This window comes from Pezoporus flaviventris, unplaced genomic scaffold (genome assembly GCF_033815535.1).
Source record: "Pezoporus flaviventris isolate CSIRO_AGI_PZ_B2104156 unplaced genomic scaffold, CSIRO_AGI_Pfla_v1 ptg000013l, whole genome shotgun sequence".
Classification (NCBI taxonomy): Eukaryota; Metazoa; Chordata; class Aves; order Psittaciformes; family Psittacidae; genus Pezoporus; species Pezoporus flaviventris.
The window spans coordinates 41,114,429-41,130,562 of NW_026892561.1; the positions used below are offsets into that span (position 1 = coordinate 41,114,429).

The window sequence follows — 16,134 nt, forward strand, 5'->3', positions numbered from 1 at the left end:
TAACAGGGTGAGTGGTGAGCAATGCTGGCTGTAGAAGAAACAATTTCTCAACGCTCCTGCAATAGGAACAGGACTGCAGGGAGCAGTTCAGCAGGTAAGAAAAACCACCTGATTTCAGAAGATTTGATTCCCTTGAAGGAAAGCTAAGCTTTGTTCTTGAAGAGTCAAGTGAAATCATGCTTGTAGCAAAAATTCTGTTCTCCTTTTGCATGCCTGCTGCTTGCTTAGGTTAATCAGCACCGTTATAAATATGAGGATCAGGAGCTGTGCAAACACATAGTTCTGTTTCACCCATGCTGAAGAATGCATAGTCCCACTAGCCGAAGAAATGTTGTTAATGGCTTGTCCTTAGATACTAGCAGAGCTGGGACTTGAACTTAATGTTTCTTGCATCCAATCTCAATATGTGAATCCCGACACCACTGCAGAGTTCACTTTAATTGTCTCCATGCAGGGAAAAGTGCTCTTCCAAAACTGGCTTTTTGTGATATAAGAATCCTGGTAAAGTGTTAGAAGTACAGTACTCTAAATGCTCAAGATAAGTTAATGAAACAAGAGTAAAGAAAACTAACAGCAAGTTCAAATGACTCCTCCATGCTCAGCTACAACAGGTGCAATAGTCTCTTTTTCAGGACATGTTCTGGCTTGGACAAGTTTGGTGAGAATACATGTGCCTCTAATGTGTGTACATAGGTCCTAGTCCTTAAAAGGTTGTTGAGCAAAAGGTGTTCTGTATGGCTTGTTCTTTTAACTGTACGACATATTAAACATCCTTTACATGCAATAGCTCCATAATCTCCTATCAGTGCCAACCCTCTGATTTGTCAGTGCAGTTGTGGGTGGTTTAAATGAGCCACCTCTATGGAAAGGCTGGGAAAATTACAGACACCAAAGGTTTTGAAGAGGTGAGAAGAGTTAGTGGAATTGTACTTGATCAGCTTGAAAAAGAAGGAGCAAGTTCATGGCTCAAATCTTAAACAGGGGAAGTCTAGATTTGATGTAAGGAAGAAATTCTTTGCTGTGAGAGTGGTGAGGCACTGGAATGGGCTGCCCAGGGAACTTGTGAATGCTCCATCCCTGGCGGTGTTCAAGGCCAGGTTGGACAGAGCCTTGAATGACATGGTTTAATGTAAGGTGTCCCTGCTCATGGCAGGGCAGTTGTAACTAGATGATCTTAAGGTCCTTTCCAACCCTAACTATACTCTGATTCTAAGTACGATGCTTTGCAGTTTGTTCCTGCTAGAAATAATTTGTTATCTGCATAGGGAGAATGTGCCACATCTGATCAGGAGGAGGGAGCTTTATAGTAACACAAAATACTGACCATGCTCGCATCAGTAGGGGGTTTGACTTTGAAGACTGCAGAGGTAAGGTATCATCTTGTTCTCCCTGGCTGCCCTGCACTGGCTCACACTTAGAGTAGTATCCTAAAAGACACAAAGCTTTGTTGTCTCCCAGTATTCAAGAAAAAGAAGAAACCAACACAAAACGAAAAACCAAACCTCTGTGTCTCCCTCTGAGTGGAGTGAGTTCAAATGTATGACTTGCAAGACAGCAAAATCTCTTCTTTTCCGTTCTGTTGATTCGTGTATGGACCCTGGGAAGGACTTGATGAAAGCAAATGCTGAAGCACGTATCCTCTGTGACAGGGGCAGAGAACGAAGAGGGAGTGCTGAGCACTGGAACATGCTGTGAGTTCATAGCAAGAACTGAGTTTTCACTGCCTGTTCCTGCTGGCCACAAGTACTACAGCATTTTCCTAATGACTGTCCGTGAGCTGAGGAAAATGTACTGTCCTGTCTGTTAGGAGCACATTCACACTTACTCTATTGAATAATTTGTCCTTAATCACTCTTTTCCATATGACTATAATTTTATTTTTAAGTAAGTCGTATTTTTCCTTCAGTATTGCAATCAAAGATTTCACCTCAGGTCTTAATTTTGCATTTGTTGTTGATGTGTCATCCCACAAAATTAAATGAGGGTTCATGATTGCTCTACCTTCTTGAGGAGCTCAGATCCTACATATTAAATGAATTATAATGATCAGCTTGGCATGTTTCATAAAACAGTTACTGTGCACTTTTGATAAGAACAGTTGTAATATGGGGAGTCACGGATTTTTACCTGAATAACAGATTCTTCAGGGCACCTCTTAGGAATATGTAAAATCAGCAAGTCTAAGATAATGCTAAGTCTTTCACACTTTTACAAATGGCAACTTTTGCGAAGTATGAGGCAATTCCTGCCACTGAAACATGTATTTATACTTGAAGATGTTCCACAGTGACATGGAGAATTAAATCTCTTTTGGATTATATTGACTTAAATGGAATGAATTCAGCTAAAGAATGTAGACTTCAACTTGTTCCATAAAGGTCTGAAACACCTTGAAGCACACCATGAAATCCAGCAGCTAGTCATAAGGCTTTCTCATTAACTCACCTGTGTGTAACTGCTGATGACCAGAGTCTATGATTACCTGCTTGCTTATGATGTTCTCCGTTTTGACTCTTCTTGGAGATACATCCACAATAGTTCTTTGGGATGGGATCGTCTCTGTGTTCTATGTTTGTACAGCACCTAGAATAATTGTTTCCTGACTGGATCTCTAAGGAGCTCCTAGCATATAAATAAAGAGGGTGGAGGAAAGAAAAGATTGCTTTGTTGGTTGATTTAGCATGGTCTTCAATGAAAACATACGCTAATGAGACTTGGGCAGAAATTTGGTTCTGTTAATTTCCAAATGTGCCAGGACAGACTGTTCAGGGCTTGCAGTGCAAATTGCTGAGCACATTTAGGATCTGCAGAGGTTGCTCAATACCAAACACAGGTTCTTTTAATGAAACTGTTGCACTTTAGACATTGGCAGCTTGGAGTTCTCTGAAATAGCAAACGTTTTGGAAGAGACATTGTCGGCTTTTGCAACAGTCGGCTCTTTGGAAACATTCCCCTTGAATAATGTTAAAGCAATTCCAGTTTCTGTAATTTAACTCATCCCTATCATCAGCACCAATAAATGAAACCTCTACAGATTCCAGGCTCACCAGAACCTTGCCAAGAGCTGGCATTATATTCTGAGCCAAGTAACTTCTTATGAACGAGTATTGAGCTCAACAAGCGTGCACGTTCTTGCAGGGTGTTTGTGTGTGTGCCTATCTGGCACCAGCATTGAAGAGCTTTAGGGTCTGCTGTTACATTCACAATTATATCTATGGAATTGCTGCCAAAATTGCACTTGCATATAAAAACATACAGCACCATAGAGGTTACCCAGTGTGATCTGTTAACATATTAAAGAGACCTGGAATTATTTTGTTTTATAGCTTAAAGGTTGTGAAAGTACTAGGAAAGTGATGGTTATTGTATTCTTTCATCCTCTGCATGTGCACCATGTTTTGCAGTGATACTGTGTACCCTCAGAAGAATCATGTTCCTGTTGCTTGCACATCAGAAAATTTGAATGTGAGGAGAATTATGGTTTTCTAAGAACCTCAGGCTTTGCTGCATTTCTATAGGAGTAATTTGGGTACTATGGCAGTGGCAGGAGTGAAAGGCTAGGCACTCGGTATAAGTTTAATTAAAGCAAGTTCAGATGCATCATGCATTGTCTGGTTCCAACACTTGAGGACGCAATGGTAAGAAAGAGTTAGCTTCATTGCAGAAAAGGGATATTAGGGCAGTCAGAATACCAGGGCCTCTAACTTCTTCCTCTTCCAGCCTCTCTCAGGTTTACTTCCACTGTATTTGTGCCAGGAGAAACTGTTGCGAGGTGTGACAGAAAATAAGCCTCTTCTGTCCTTTCAGTCTCATGTGAAAATTATGCAGTAGTTTTGATACAGCTTTTCATATAGCACGGTTTATGGGTAATAGGTCCCATTAGCTTTTGTTGCTTTCGGACACAGACCGTCATAAACTTTTTGCTCTTTCCCTTTTTTATGAAACTGGGTTTCTTCATTCCCCACTCCAGCAGAGCTCCCACAGGAGGGTGATGAAACTTCCAGTCTTTCCCGAAACCTTGCTTCTGCAGTTCTCCTAGGGCCAGATGCTTGCTGACCTACCGAGTATGAGAAACGTAGAGAAATACTTGGTGTCTCTGATCTGTTTGCTTTGGGTAATGGAAGATGATATTTTATTACCTCTTAATTTAACCCCTTTGTCCTTGTTTTTTGTAGCAACCAAGAATTTTGTCTCTTTTCCCTATCGCAATCTGGGCAAGACATTAATTTTATTGTTCTCACTATGATTTCCAGAGAAATAAGATCTTGCAGCCCCCTGCTTTGGCTTGGGCTCCTTCAACTGAATCTTGTACTTTCACTAAACTTCTGTGTTCCTACGGCAGACTTCCTATGCCTTTTTCAATCCCATAGCTATTTCCAAAATAAGTTTCACCTGCATTACAACATGGTATGAGATGCTTTTAGCTTTCCTTTCTGATGGAGGATACACCTTAGATATACTGTATAAAACAAGTGTATTTTACTTGTTTACTCTTAGTGCTTTTTCATTCTTGTAATTGAAACCTGCTGGCTTTTGCACCAGTATCCAGCTTAAAAGTAGTACATGTGCCATCTGCTTTCATGCTTATAGCACATTCGTCTTCTGTAGCAGAGCTGTCTACTGGCCCTATGTTTGTGCCTGCTCTGCTGGCAAGTACAAGCTTTTCAAGTGACTCCATTCCTAGTCTGGCCTTTTCCTGGCCTATGCTTGTGTTTGTGCCTGCAGTCCAAACACACACCCGAAGGGCTGTTCTTCCTCACTGTCCTGCAAAGTCTTTAAGGACTCTTGCCACATCCTGAGTGGCACCCTCCTGTCCAGTTCATAACTTTAGCCTGGGCTGGAGGGCTAGTGTCTGTCAAAATGTGATAGTGTACTCAGAGTTAATTTGGGGTCCTTTTGTTCTTCCTCTCTGAGTGTCTTCCTAGATCCCAGTTATGTGCTCCTCTCTTACCAGGTATTGAGACTCACGGTTCAGCTTTAGCTGAAGATGGCTTTTCTACTTCTTTGATCTTTTTGTTTAAAACCAGGGCTTTTTTTATGTTTCATTTGTGTGCAGCATGCAATATGCAGATGTCTGTAATCCCACTGCCTAATTAACAGCAAATTACCAAGAACATTACAGTGCTTCTGAATCAACTGTTTCTCTACACAGTTCTGTAATCTGAGTGGCTTCTCTTTGCTGACACCCACCATTTGCAGGTAGAAGGTGAGCATCATCCAATTTTCTGAATTAAGGGCCTAAAGAGTCTAGAGGATGGTAGGAGCCATTAGAGAGGTATGTGCATACCCTCAAGGTGTAAACTCATAGTCATTTTCCCATCTTCTGAAAGCTGCAGCTCCTGTGAAGCTTCAGAAGCTCTGTTTACCCAGTTAGACAGTCAATGTTGCTTTTACTCTGTTGTGTGCTGTGTTCAGTGATGGTGTGTGGAGTTTAAAGGTTCTTGCAAGAGAGGTGTCTTGCTTGTGTCCAGTTCCACCTGGTTGTGCGTAACAAAACCTTCCCTGCATCCTAACGAGACTTTTGGAGACTGGGAAACTTGTTCTATAAAGACAAGAGCCCTCTTCTTACAGCTATGGAGGAAGAAAAGAAGGGCATCACAGCTTTTGTAATTCATCCTTTCTCAGAAAGGGGTAAAAATACACAAGTTGGAGGGAGAGCAGAGATGCTTGTCTGGCCTTTTAAGTTGATATTTGCTCTTTTTGCATGTTTGCAGGGTCACCGTATATATAATTGACTTGGCAAAGACACAGAACTGTAGTTGAAGCCTTTGTTTTGTATTGCACAATGAGATATTGTATTTAATTTCTCCTGTAAGATAACGTCATAATTTTCCAGAGTGTCTTAGCTAGCTTTGGCTCCAAGCAATTACTTTTAATAACTGAAAATGACCAAAAGGACGTTGCCTTCTTCAGTAGCTTAGGCACGAGGGATGATAGATCATTTTGTTACTGTCAAAGAATGGATTTTTTCACTCCATTGGCAGCATGTTTAATCCTGGGTCTTGTTACTATGCCCTGCCTCTCCTGCCATTCATCAGGACAGAAAGAGCAGAGGGAAAAGGAATTTTGCCTTTTAATGTTCCGGTGAAGTCACTCAGTTCTATTGAGAGGTAAAAAACCTGTTTGGTCCTATTTGGAAATTAACTCTGCAGATTGACTGACACATTGCTGGAAGAATAAATAGTAAAATACAGCGTTGCTTCTCTGTATCTGACAATGTGGCTTTCTTGTGAAAAACTGGAGTACTGGATAGCACCCAAATGTAAAATCTTGTGCTGGCTAAAAACTGAAGTGTTCTTAAAATCAGCTTCATCTGATGTGTTACAAGTAGAATTTTCAACCGCAGGCTGAAAAGGCTGAAAATTCAGTCTCATTCAGACAATAATTTGGTGAGATTGCAACCCCTCAGCTTTCTGGTGAAATCGTCCTCTTCAATGAGGGCTTGATTATCTTTTCAAATCAGTTTTCTATGAGGGCAATACCACTGATTTCATCCAGCGATGGACACGAGGGAAATTTCTTGATTCTCCTCTTTTTCCTGCTCCTGCAGGTAGGCTTTATGTGAGAAGCTTTTAGGAAGGTTCATGCTGAGAGTCCCTGCAGTGTGTAATTCACAGGGCTGGAGGGGTTTTGTTACTAGGTCCAGCTTTCCCTAAATACCTGTCACACATAGGCACTTTGGTTCTGGGAACCAAGCACTGATTGGATGGTACCTCTGCTCCTCCAGCCCCATCTGCTCTGCATAGCCCTGCCATGTCAGGGGCCTGTGGCTGCATCAGGCAGCACCAGCACCTCACACCAGACCTCTTGCTGTTGCTGTGATGCTGCTTTCTCATGTAGGGTTCTGTTTGGGAACATGAGGCTTGGGATGATCATTAGTTTTCACTTGAACGCAAGAGGCATGTTCATTTTTCAGGCATGCCTCCTCTGTGACCAGAGATAGAGCAGCAGCTGTGGGGACAGAGCAAAGATGTACTAAACTGGCATGGATGACGACAGGGGTGTATTGAAGGCCATAAAGGGATTACTGCGACTGCTATCTTCGGACTCTATTGGATCCTCAGCTGGGCTTTTTGGATGTTAACAACTTTGTCACAGCTACAATGCGATCCATGCCTGTGTTAGCTGGGTGTGCTCCTGTGAGCTCCTACCAGTAAGGTGGGTGCTCATGTGAGCAGGGCAGCACCCCGTAGTTTTGGTTAGGCTGCTGATTACCAAAATTCCCACTGTCAAGAAGGCTGATTAAGACTTTATGGTAGGTTAGATCCAATTCATTTTATTTTGGAATAACGCAATGCTTGCAATTTGGTAGTGGTAGCCAGTTTCACGTAATTGGGAAGGATGGGCTTGTCCTGATGGAAGATGTCACCAGTTTGAGGACTCGGCATATCCCACAAAGGCAGTGCTTGAAGACCAGGATGTGAATTTTTCTGTTCCAGGTTATTGCTATCAAATGTTAAGAATCCAGAGCAGAAGTTGCAATGTATTTGTTCAGATTCTTTTCAGACGGTGTGCTTAGGCTATGGAGTGTGTCATTTTTCTAAATGGTAAGTCTACAATCCCGCAATTTTTGGCTGCCTAAGTTACCTCCCGCTCTGTGCAACAGGATGGTGGGCTCTTTTGGTGTGTTGATATGCACATATGGTGCATAGACAGCTGGTGAATTTTAAAGGATTGACCTTCAGGACTGACATTCTCCTATATTTTCATGTTTTTGTCATGCTGTGGTGGGTTTGTTCATTCCTCTTTCATCTCCTCTGAGCAAAAAACTCTGCAGTCTTCCAGACAGCGTCTCTCCCTCTCTCTTTCTCTCACTCACTCAGTCAGACCATCTGCTCCCAGATTACAGATTTCTCTGCATGAGTACCAGGTAACAGACGTGACTTCGCCCAATAACTACAGCAAAAAAGGCTTTCACACACTCTCCACAATCTGTGAACATATGATCAGTCTAGGATAACATGTTGTGCCAAACACACACCAGAGAAATTTATATGCAGTAACAGAATGAACCCTGAAATCAGGTACTTGGCAACCCTGAACCTGGCGTCTCCTCTGCGTGTTTCAAAAAGAGGCTTCTGTGCCTGAAGAAGAGTCTCTGTTCCTGCCCTCGTGCCTTTTTCTTAGAGGATGGAAGCATAAAATGCTTCTCTCAGATTTTGTTTAAAGGAAAGCTGGTAGCACTTGTCACTGCCCCTTGTCAGCCCTTGAGGTTGGTGTGGGGATGAGGTCTCTGTTCTCTGCTGGCAGCTCAATAATCATAGTTTTCCAAGTGATAGGATGCACCAGAAAGGACATTTTTTTCCATCTTTTATCATCTTCACTGGATTCTGCCCATTTTTTGAGTAGGATATAGACTGATATCCTATGCACAAGTGTGTGTATATAATACATATGTAAATAGACATCTAAACTCTTGTATCTCCTCTCCTATTGTCACATCAGCCCTCAAAGAACTGTAATTAGACTGACTATTAAAGAGGGGTTGGGGGGGAGGGGGGAGGCGTTGACCGGAGGGAGCTGCTGCTCAAGCCTGTAGTGTTCCGTAATGGTTGAAAAGTTGGGCAGCTGGCTTGAAGCTGAGGGACTATGTGTGGGTACCAAAGGCAGATAAGGTACAAAGTAACAGTTGTTGAGCTATCCTGTGATCTGTGGGCCAAGGTTTGTCCTTATCTCTGCTGTAGGGTACACACTGCAACATGTTCCAACAAACTGGTAATATGTTTATTTTTTGATAAGTGCATGTGTGTGTTAAATGTCTCATTTTGCATTCCCCCGTGATTGAAAAAGTAACGAGAAAGTCATACACAAATCAACATAGCCAAGAGAAACTACTACAGAGGTTGGAAGGGAATTTTCCAGTAAATTTTACTTTTAGATATCTATTTAGATACAGTATTATTGACTGTCCCTTGGGTTTCTGATGAGAAAAGGAATCAGTCATCTGCCACATAGCACTACTTGAAAAAATGCTTTGAACAACTCAAAACCTGAGTGCAAAGATTCTTCAGGAAGTGGGAGAATCTCAGTGTATTGCATCTGTATGTTCACTGGTCACTACAGTAATAAAACAGAGTAATGTTCAGGGAGTCAAGATGCATTCAGGTATTCATTTATTATTAACCTGTCTCATATGGCCCTGCCTGATAACAACATCTGTTATCATGGTTACAATATGAAAAACGAAAGCTGCAAAACAGTACTTTGAGAAGTCTCAGTCTTGGAAAAAGACTACTTCCTTGTAAACATGGTGCAAATGTAGGGCAAAAAAGATGCTCTGTGTGATTGGCATGATCTAAGGCAAAAGTAGAAGTGGTAAGCTGTAAGTGTGCATGTCACTGCTTGTCTGGGAATCCATACTTGCTGCTGTATGCTTAATTAAGGGCCATGCTGGGTTTGGGATGAGCATGCATGTCTTCTGAATGTTTGCAAATTAATATACTAATTTTGCAGGCATGGTCATTTACTGTAGTTTTATTGTCTTGGAGGCACAAATCTAATAAGGCATTGCTGGTGGAAAGGCTTTATTTTATATTTCATAGTACAGGCAACTTTTATCACCATACCATTCACAGAATAGAATCACAGAATGGTTTGGGTTGGAAAAGACCTTAAGATCATCTAGTTCCAACCCCCCTGCCATGGGCAGGGACACCTCACACTAAACCATGTCACCCAAGGCTCTGTCCAACCTGGCTTTAAAAGCTGCCAGAGATTGAGCATTCACCACTTCTTTGGGCAGCCTGTTCCAGTGCTTCACCACCCTAACAGGAAAGAACTTCTTCCTTATATCCAATCTAAACTTCCCCTGTTTGAGTTTGAACCCATTCTCCCTTGTCCTAATACTACAGTTCCTGATAAAGAGTCCCTTCCCAGCATCCCTATAGGCCCCCTTCAGATACTGGAAGGCTGCTATGAGGTCTCCATGCGGCCATCTGTTCTCCAGGCTGAACAGCCCCAACTTTCTCAGCCTGTCTTCATACGGGAGCCTTTGAGTGAGACCATTTGTACAGAACTTAATAGAAAACTCACATTTAAAATATTACCTTGGTCTGATATCTGGGATAGATTTTCCATGCTGAAAGAATTTGTTTTGTGATTTTTGTCCTGTTTACTAAACAGTTGTTTTTTGTGATATTTACCAGCTCCTGCTGCATCCTGACAAGGATTACATGTAGGTAGGAGAGCAGTAGAAGATGCAGTAGGGTAATTCATTAAGTGGATAGGTTGACCTGACATTTCCTTCTGCTATTACAGCATTTTAGCCAGTCAGTACTGCTGAGACTTCACTGAGAAACAGGAGGATTTCCTCCAAGTTGGAGCAGAGGCCTGGAGCATGAGGGATGTTTGCTCTGTGTGTGTGTGTGCATCAGGTGCGCAACTGTGTAGGGCTGAGCCTGGGACACAGGGAAACTCAAAGGAAGTGATTGCTCCACCTCCATGTCTCCAAAACAGGGATCATTTCCCCGTGGAATTTTTGGAATTGTTTTGTGAGCCTGGGGTAAAAAGCAAGAGATGGTATGTTTCTGGTACACAGGGCAGGAGCACTTGTATATTCTGGCTTTCAGTGAAGGTAATTCACTTGTGCAGTCACAGCAGCAGACAGTTGCTGAGCACACAGACATGTTCAAATATTTGAAAGTGAAATGTAGTTTTAGGCTAATACGAATAAGAAGATTTTGACTGTAAACAATTTATTCATTGCTATTCTTTCCTGAAAGATTAGCTCCCAATTTGGAACAAATCTCCCTTTATCCAAGGCCCTCTTCTCTCTCTGTTTTTTTTTTTTTTGAAGAAACAGGAAAAACAATCATTTAAGCTGTGGAGTTGGTAATATTTTTGTCAGAAGAATTGCTTTGTTCTGAAAATCAGAATGATCTGGGTGTGATTACCTCCTTGTAGAGATTTATGTTTTCAGCATTAAGCAGAAGGTATTAAATAAATGTTGACTCAGGCTTCTGCCTTTTCTCTTTAATTTCCCACATCTTAATTCTTTACTTTGCACAACTGTTTCTGAAACTTGGAACTAAATCTTCATTTTACTGTTCTTTTTTGTGTTTCTTTCACTGCTTCATCCACATCTTTCTGCTTTAATGCCACAATAGTGTGTGGGAGGGTTAGTTACACTGATTAAAAAAATAAAAATAGAGCAAGAATGAATTAATCTGAAAGCCAGACACCTTCATTAAGCCAAGTAGGGAGAATAATATATATAATCAGCAAGACTTCTGCTTGCTGTATGCTCTAATGTAATATATTAGCCATCTAATTATTTTAAAATATTATTAATTGCCTTGAAATTGTTAGCTACTGTTGTTAATAGCCTATTAGGGCTACTATTAAAAAGGAGCTATTTACTGACAATAACATTTTAGAAAATCAGAGTACTGAGCCACATTTGCTTTCATACTTCTTTTTGTTTAATGCTTTTCATAACTTGTAATTCATTTTTCCCCTGTAAAAAAGAATGTCAAAGACAGATAAACCCATATTCTATAAAAGGTATTTATATTGTAAAAACAGAGCAAAAAGCCTTTTATTTTCTCCTTTCTGATAAAACAAATGTACAAATACTCGGTAAAATTTGCAGTGGAGTGGAAGCCCATCTGTTTACTGCTCTGTGCAGTGCTTGTTGCATTGTACCTGTATTCCACAGCGAGGGAGCATGACTGATAGCAGCACAGCCTCTGACTTATTCCTAGAAGTACTTTTTCCATCTAATGTTCATGTTCTCAGAATAGTGAATTACAGGTATTGCATTCCTGTTCACTAAGCTCCTGTTCCACAAGATCTGTTCTCCTGTCTCTTCTACTTAAACCATTGCATCCATTTTCTTCTGTGTTATTATAAATTAACATATAGATCATTGCATGGTGGCAGGGGAGGGCTAGAAAAAGCTAATCTTTTTTTTTGTCTGGCATTTATTTATTCTTTCACAATAGGGAAGGGGATATACAGAAATTCCCAATTGTGACTGAAAGCTCTCTCTGCTGTGAAGACGGTAGATTACTTTTTCTTCTTCCCTGACATGGCTGGATGTTTATGGAACATGGAGAGAGGACAGTGGCAAATATTCCTTGAATAACAGAAATATGGGTTGTTCTAACATTTATTCCCTTGCTGGTGTGCTTGTGAGCAGCAGGATGTGACATCTCTCTGAAGCAAGGACATGATGGATGTAGGAAATCTAGCATTTCCTCAGTCCTTCAAGTCAGTGTGATCCCAATTTAGTATTTCCTATCTATAGCTAATCTGGTTGAGATTGCTAGGAAAGCTTAGGAAATTTGGGGTTGCTAATGAGCTGTTAGCCCTCTTTAGGCCGTTTTCAGCACCCTAACTTTCATTTTTCAATGATAGCTACTTAGTAGGCTAAAGCTCTCAGGTTCCTTATGGCCATGCCTACAGAGTCCTAGTGAGTAAACTGGATTTAGCAAAGACCCACAAGCACCTGGTACTTCAACGGCCCAGTCTTGTTTTGACTGAAATGAGCACAATCTGTTAAATAAGCAGAGATGCTTCTGCTTACATTTCAGCTGCTTGTAATCCATTGACAGTTGTCTGATTATGTTGACTAAAACTTAAAAGGAAATTTTGAAAGGTAACTATTCATACCATTGCTGACTCTGATGAGACACGCACCATGCTTTACAAATCTGTTGGAGGTCTTTGAACAGGTCAATAAGGAAGTGTGAATAAGGGTGAACTAGTTGCTATACTTGTATTTCTGAAAGGGTTTTGATGAAGTCTTGTGCCAAAGACTTTTAAGGAAACCCAAGAAAATACACAAGGGATGTCATTAATGGAGTTCTGATGAATCTCTTCTGGGGTGTGTCCTGGTAAGCATACCATAAACTATTGGGACAAGCAGATGAAGAGAGAGGTGAGAAAGCCTGGAGATGACAGGATATCAGTTATTCAGGGTAGTAAACATGAAGACCACCCCTAAGGAAACACAGAAGTATCTCAGGAGATTGTGCAGACAAATGAAATGTAATATGTATAAATCTAAACTGATGCATGAGGGGATAAGCAATCCTAAATTCACATACAAAATTATAGGCTTTGAGCTGGCCGTTGTGATTCAGGATTGCACCTTGGGATTTTAATAGTTAGTTCCATGAAAACATTGTCTCAGTGCTCAGTAGCAGCCAAAAAGTTAACCAAGCATTAAGTGAGAAAAAAAGACTAGAGAATAACTATATGATGTTCACCCATGCACTGAACAGTGCACCCAGTTCGAATCCTTTCATCTCAAATAAGATGTAGCATAACTGGGAGGTATTCGTGAAAGTACGAGAAGGGTGGAAGGACTTCCATAGTAGGAATGCTTTTCCATGCTCAGCTCCTTTGTAATCCTGCTAGAGACAAATCCTGGGCTCAGTGAACATTTAGTGTGATCTGCTATGGCACACTCTACATTCTAGCAACACTCTGGTCTTGTGCCTCGGTGGTGGAAGGAGAGATTTGGGCTGTGTACTAATTTCTGTGGGAGTGAGAAACTTTTCTTTCTTTCCCATTCTTGGATGCTATGATACTTACCTGTTTATTAATCAACAGATGATCACCCAGTCCTTAACTGACCAAACCTGCCTTGCTAGGCAAAGCATAGTTTTAAACCATGGTCTAAAAATGAGACACCTCTGCAGTATTGGGGAAACCTGCAGCCAGCAACTGTAACAGCTGACAGACTTGTGAGACCAGTAGTCTTACATATTCTCCCTCCACCACCCCCCAAAAAGCATCTTTTGTAGGAAAAGGTATCAGGAATTCCTCCATTGTGAATTTATTTCTAGTAGCTGCTAGATAGACAAAAGAAGACTAGGAATCTGGCTTCTGTGTAAATGATGTTACAAAATAAGTTACAAAAGGCTGTAGGAAAATCAGATCTGATCGCTCACAGGTGGCTTCCTAATTTACAGCAATATACTGCTGTTGCAGAATGAAAACTGGTGTAATAAATGCAAGCTTGTACTTTAGAGCACAAATGTAAATGAAGAATAGTGTGTAAACTGTACTGCTAGTCTAGGGAATGTGTTGGCTGTGATGGGAGCAACGCTGCTGTTGTAGCTCAGAAAAAATTGCCCAGATATCACTCCTGTTTCTCCCACTGCAGCTGTACATTAGCAGCAAATTAAAACTCATTATTGCTAGCTCAGCTGCTTGGACACATAAGCTCCCTTGCCCTAGTGAGTGCCTGAGTGGTGTTTTATGATCAGAGTTTCTCTCTCTTCCACCCTTTTGTGAGTCCTTCCCATTGCTGCAGAGAGAAAATGTCAGAGCAGATACTTCGACTTGCTCTGAAGTTCCCCATGTCTGGATGGTACAGGATGTTTATACTGCCAAAGCTTGTGTCCCCAGGTCCTCAGGTTCTTATATACTCCTAAGATTTTGGATTGTAGCTTTAGTTACGTCACTGTCCCAGTAAAAGAGGATTATTTTGTGAGATCTAATGTGTGCCTTTGAGTGAATTTTGAAATTTGCTAGAAGGACTTCCAATTATATGTGCAAAAATATGATGGTTATATTTATATTAAATAACTTTATATCAGCCTAGAAAGATTTCACTGTAATGTACTGATACAACAAATACAAAAAAATCTAGAGTTTTCACGTCAATAGACTCAATGCTAATGCATTCTCTTTATTCTCTTTTATTAATTATACTGTATTAATTTCAAAACTCATTCTGGTTTTACTTAACATGATTTTTTTAAGTGTCTGTGCTGAAGGGCATTTTGAAATTTGTGGTTCAATTCTGATTTAGAAAGAAAGGAAATTTAAAAATGTTGTCATTTTTCCCTGGAAAAGAAATGCAGGAATTTTGCCAGCTATATTTGAGCTGTTAGATAGCAGACAGCTTTGTACTTTTTCTTGGCTTCTCTTTTCCCATCTCTTTTCTTGTATGGTGCATTTATATAGGTGTACTTATTCATATACATGACTGTCCAGTCTTTGTGGAAACAGCTTTTGTATTCTATATTTTAGCTCTAGAAATACTGTAGCCAATGAAAACTACTTCATTTCACCTGAAGAAAAAGGAAATGCATTTTCATTTGCCATGGAGGAATTGCTCTTTAATTAACCCCTTTAGCTTCAAAATTGCTCACAGACTGAGGATTTAGATTGAGCAGAATTAAAACATTTCATATCTTATCTTACTGTATATACAGATATTCTTCTTGTATGTTTCAAGGAGATGAAAAATGAGAATTTTTGCCTTTTTAATTGATATTTTAGAATCCAGAATGTTAATTGGTTGGTGTGAAATAACATGAAAAACTGTAGCTCATTCTATGCTATTATGTTCAATTCCATTCTATCATTACATCACTTCAGAAGATTTGGGTTTGAACAGGTAGTACAAAATTAACGTTTAAATTCTGCATTTTTAGTGGTTTAAAATCTCTACATCATTAATTTTAGAGAACGTCTACGGATAGAGAAAAGTAAAGGTGTATGGGAAGAGGTGCTTTTCATGTGGCGAGTTAAAAAATGGTTTGGAAAAAATGGACACTTGAATCATAAAAAACCCCACAGTCAGCTGACAGAATGAATTGATTTGAATTCCTAAGTGTGATTCCTTCCGTCTTGGTCATGGAAATGAAAATGTGTCAAAACCTCGCCCAATTGAAGAAAAAGAATAATCCTCTAAAATAATTAAATTAAACTGAAGAAAAGCAATATTATGCATGGCACCCCAGTTGGAATTTCTCTGTCCTGTGGGAAAACACGTCTGCCTTGATACAAAATAAATGATTAGAGGGGGGTGTTCTTTAAGAAGAGACAGAGGCAACTTCCATTAAGTTTTGACTGTCATTGACATGTTAGGAAAATTACAGACTACTGAGATGTTTCATTAAAAAGCATTCTACCACTTGAAACATTATGATTTCTTGGCTAGCACAGGGTTGTTTAGCTTTTAAGACCAGAAGAGATGACTATAATCATCTGCTCTGACCCTATGAATAAAATGGGCTACAGCAATTCACAAAATTATTCAAGCCACAAGCTGGAGTGCAGCTCTTGGAAAAATGCCCAGTCTTGAAAATGAAGAGTGAGACAAAACACCAACAAAACAAAACAGAATGTCTGGACAATATTTGACACTTATATTTGAAATGTCAAGGAGAGGCT

The 16,134-nt window shown here is 40.3% G+C and overlaps 1 long non-coding RNA gene across 1 annotated transcript in view; it reads left to right on the forward strand.

Annotated features, from left to right (window-relative positions):
• Positions 1–16,134, forward strand: part of LOC133269021 (uncharacterized) — a 27,992-nt gene continuing 11,858 nt past the window's right edge. Inside the window, exon 1 of the long non-coding RNA XR_009743268.1 lies at positions 1–94. This is a non-coding gene — a long non-coding RNA (uncharacterized LOC133269021). The remainder of the gene's footprint in view (positions 95–16,134) is intronic.